Raw genomic sequence first — 4,969 nt, forward strand, 5'->3', positions numbered from 1 at the left:
TTGCAATTACTTGGCTACTATTACTAGTCGGAATTTCGTCAAACTTGGTATGATGATAATGGTAGATAGTCTTCACACACTGATGTGTGTTGCAATTGATATCAGGGCTTAGCATTACTTTGGCAACAAAGTTTGTGAGCATAAATTACTGTTGTTGTATTAGGGCTTTGTTAGAAATTTCCCTATGAATGGAACTAATGAACAGCAGCAAGGAACCATGAAATGTTTTCATTCTGGTTTGAATGTTTCAGTGGGTGGTTGGGCGTTTTGTCTCTACAGGTCGGTGGGCGTATGTACTTTTTTTGTCGCTCGCTTGACCTGAGTTTCGTTTGTAAGAATGGGGTGGTTTGGTAGTGCCGTTTGGCCGTGACGTTTTGTATCCCGTACGACGGGTCACGTAAAAAGCACATGATTTTCCATAATGACTTTTGGATGGAACAAATCCAAGACTGAAAAGCACTCATATCACTAAACAAATTAATCCAATCTGTACCCTTTAGTAAAGTTTCAATTGCCTCTGTATCTGATCTCAAAAAATCAGGGACTTTTTCCTTGCTAACAGAACTTACGACCTTGCAAACAACATCAAAAGCTAATATATCATGATCACTAGTTCCTAGCTTTCCTAGACCGGTCAAATCAACAACATTGCTTGGATTAGAACTCAAAACAGGATCCCGGATGTGATCCCCCCTAGTAGGGAAAGTAACATGTTGATGTAAAAAGCAATCTTGCACAACATCTAGAAAATAACTACCTTTCCTACTACTAGAACCATCTATCCAATTAATGTCAGGAAAATTAAAGTCGCCCATTATAACATCACCTTTAGCAGCCTTTCTAATTGAGTCAAACAGAACGACATCATTATCATCGCTGCTGTTAGGAGAGCGGTAAACAACACCCACAGTGATAACGTCCCTGGACCTCTTGGAGTTGTTTGTGGACAACTCGCACCAGACAACATCCCTAACATACAGTAAAACTCCCCCACCAACCCCATTATGAGTATCCCTTCTGTCCTGACGATACACAACATACCCCGGGTGAGAAACCTCGGCACTATCAATGTCCTCCCTTAACCAAGACTCGGTGATACCAAACACATCCGGTTTCAGATCCTCGAGAAGCACAGTAAATTCAGCAATTTTTTTACGAATACTTATAGCATTGGTAAACACAATCTTCAGCTTATCCCTGAAACTAAGTACCTTAGCATGCCTCCTAAAGTTACAACTATGACTATCACTTTTCTTGCTCTCAAAACGCCTATAATCGCCTCCACTACGAACATAATCCTTATCTCCAAACTAATTCCTGACTTCATCGCCCCAATTTAGTGCAAACCATCCCTGGCGAACAGATCCCTTCTACCCTGGAAAGATGACCACATGTCAACAAATGTGAAGCCGAAGTCGGCACACAGACTATACAATAAACCATTCAAAGTTACAATCTTTTCTGACAGAACCTTCTTGTCAACAGACTTACATATGACAACTTTTGCCCGAGTTGATGCTAGTCGACACATCAATTCGTGGTACCTAGACTGAATATCTCTCCCGTTCGATGCTACTTGGTCAGATGTCATGATCAAGGTAAATGGCATCTGGCTAGGTTATGGTGCCCCGGAGGCCACCACTTGGGCCGAGAAGGCTGATCAGGTGGAGGCAAGGCTCGACACATTCAGTCACAGGTGGCTCTCCCTCCCTGGGAAGGTTACAGTTGTAAATAGGTTTATTGTTCCTCTCCTTTGGTATCCTGGTACGGTGATCGCCGCACCGGATCATGCCTTGGTGCGACTGGAGAGGATCATTTTTTATTTCATTTGGGGAAAGCGCAAACCAAACCTTGTCAAAAGGACCGTTCTGTATAAGACCCCCTTGAGCGGTGGGCTTGGTTTGGTCCACCTACCATCTAAACTGCGCTTTCTCCTCTTGAAAGGTGTTTTTGTTGCTTTTTAAAATCCTTTCCCTTTGCTTTTTTTGTTAGGTACTGGGGTGGGTTTCTTTTTCGACACCACTGGCCCGGATCCTTTTCCAATAACCGGGCAAATGCGACACGCCCTTCTGGGGTCTATACTCAGATTGGTGACTCTCTTCGTAGAATCAAAGAAGAGGGTGGGCCACATGTTCTGCTGAACGTGGCCCCCTCTGTGTTATACCCACCATTGTTTCGTTCAATGCTCGCGCCTGTGTGCCCGTCTGCTTGCCGGACCGCCATCTCTCCACATGTGTGGCGGTCTGTGTGTTGCAAGTCACTAGATAGCCGTCTCAGGGACTTGGCGTGGAGGATTGCACATGGGGTCCTCATCACTAACCATTTTCGCCTAGTCAGGTGGCGATTAGGTGATGGGATTTGTCCCCGTGTGGGCTGTAAAGCCATCGAGACTATGCAACACCTTTTGCTGGAGTGTCCCTTTGTCCGGTTGGTGTGGGATTGGTTTCACGCCTTCGTTATTGGTGTTATTGGTTGCACACAGTGGGCCATTAGTAGTGATTTTGTTTTGTATGGTTTGTTGCCCCCTGTGTGCCCAACCTGGGTTAGGGATCTGCTGTTGTTGTTTGCCGCTGTCATCAGGAGACACATCTGGAACAGCAGATGCCGCCTAGTTTTCGACGGGGACGTCTGGAGGGCAGAGGATGTTGTCCCCCTCGTGCAGAGTGACATCAGGTTGCGCATGGAGGCGGACCATGCACGGCTTCCCGACACTGCCTTTTGTAGACGCTGGCGCAAGCCCGTCGTCTACTATCGGGACGGCGTACCCCGGATGAAATTTTGAGTTAGTTGGTAGGTGTGGGGGCTGTGTGGTCGTTACATATTATAGGTTGGTTTAATTTTTCTCTTTGTGGTTTGGGGTTGGCTTTTTGGGGCCTGTTTGTAGTGTTTTATTTGTTTTGCTTCTGTTGGCCTTTGGGTCCGTGCCCTTTTCGCGTCACGTTCAACGCTGCGTTAGTGGGAGATTGATGGGTTTCAGTTGTTGCTTTACAGACTGGGTTTGTTTTTGGTTTTGTTGACCTTTGGTCCGTGTCCGTTTCTTAGCACGTAAAAAGCACACAGACTGAATAATGTTTTGCGACTCCTTCTGAACATTATTGGTGCCTACCTGGACTACAACCACCTCCTCATCTGACACGATTTTGTTCACCCTTTTAGAGACATCCTGGATTTTAGCACCTGGCAAACATACCCTGACCCTTTTTGCTTTATCCGCCCTGCAGAACTCTCGGTCTACATACCGTACTATTGAATCGCCACACAATACCATTCTTCCTTTCGACCTCTCCTGTCCCCACTTACCGCTGTTTACAACCACACTACCCTCTTCTATCACATCACAATCACCAAGCACTTCGTCCACTACTAGCCACTCACTATTTCCCTCCTGGGAGACTTCATTCCCATCATCAACATCACGCAACTCCTCCACAGGTAACACGTCAAAACCATTACAAGTTGGAACAACCTCGCAACAATCCCTTTCAGCAACTGCACTACTCACAGCCCTACTATTCCCGACTTCCGTCCATACACAACTACAGCTTTTCAATACCTCCTCTAATTCCTTAAGTTTCACACACTTATCGCAAACAAACACAATAGCTTCACTAGACGCTGATTTAAAATCACATTCCAAGCCAGAAATCTCAAACTCAATCCACATATTACACGCATCACAGCAGACTAAACGATCAGGCACAGCCATAACGAAAATACTAAGTCAAAGAAAAAAACAGCGTACACAGAAAATCGAACACACGACGCGCAGCTTAGGCTAAACAGAGACTATACACTGAACGATAGGATACACTGACGCTACAGACCTTAAACCACGGACAGAACTGAAACGACAAAAACAGCTCAGATTGAACACAAAAACATGCAGAATGAAAGTTACAGACAATAAATAAGGAATACACTGAGGCACAGAAAACCCGCGATCACAGAAAATCACGATTAGCAGTTTAGGCTTAAGAGAGACAATATACTGAACGAAAGAATACACTGACGTTACAGACCTAAAACAACGGACAGCACTGAAAGAAGACGAAAAACAGCACAGATTGAACACATAAACATGCAGAATGACAGGAACAGACAATAGTAACGAATACACTAAGGCACAGAAAAACGCGGAAAAAACGATACTCACGATTAGCAGCTTAGGCTCAACATAGACTAAACTGAACGATAGGATACACTGACGCTACAAACCTTAAACCACGGACAGCACCGACACAAGACAAAAAACAGCACAGATTGAACAAAAAATATGCAGAATGACAGGAACAGACGAAAATAACTCGAAATAAAGAAGAAAACGAATCACAAGGTGTTGGATAACAAAAAATCATCCCAAAAATTAACGAAATGCAAAGAGCTCCGAAAAAGTACGTGTATACGCTTCAACGACCAGTTTTTTTACAAACTTTTCCTTACAGAAATACATTGGCTGCCCGTGCAACAACGTATTTGGTTCAAGATCGCTTTGCTTACTTTCAAGTCACCACATGGGTTAGCTCCCTTTTATATGAGCGTATTCATTGAAAAACACATGCCACGGAGAGCTTCAGCGGTGCTTTTATGCCGATCGAAGATCACCAAAACCAGTTTTTACGGTAACAGGGCGTTTGCGAACTCGTCTCCTATGGAACGCCAAAAGGGCAATGTATTTGATGTTGTCTCCTTCGATGCTATTGTCTAATTTAATGTTGTTGTTTACTTTTATGTTGTCTCATTTGATGTTGTTGTCTCCTTTGATGTTGTTGTCTACTTTTATGCCGTTGTCTACTTCAATGTTGTTGTCTCCCTTAATGACGTTGTCTCCTTTAATGTTGTTGTCTCCCTTGATGCCGTTGTCTACTTTAATGTTGTATCCTTTGATGCCGTTGCGTCCTTTAATGCCGTTGTCTACTTTAATGTTGTTCTCTCCTCTGATGCCGTTGCCTCCTTTAACGTTGTTGTCTAC

General features: G+C 44.2%; 1 long non-coding RNA gene across 1 annotated transcript; it reads right to left on the reverse strand.

Annotated features, from left to right (window-relative positions):
• Positions 1-3,369: 3,369 nt before the first annotated feature.
• On the reverse strand, positions 3,370-4,089 carry LOC139984909 (uncharacterized). The gene is made up of 2 exons (XR_011799228.1): positions 4,020-4,089; positions 3,370-3,824 (listed from the first exon to the last, which is right to left on the reverse strand). It is a non-coding gene; the product is annotated as an uncharacterized lncRNA (long non-coding RNA).
• Between the last annotated feature and the right edge of the window lie 880 nt (positions 4,090-4,969).

The sequence above is a fragment of the Apostichopus japonicus genome, chromosome 17 (genome assembly GCF_037975245.1).
Source record: "Apostichopus japonicus isolate 1M-3 chromosome 17, ASM3797524v1, whole genome shotgun sequence".
Lineage (NCBI taxonomy): Eukaryota > Metazoa > Echinodermata > Holothuroidea > Aspidochirotida > Stichopodidae > Apostichopus > Apostichopus japonicus.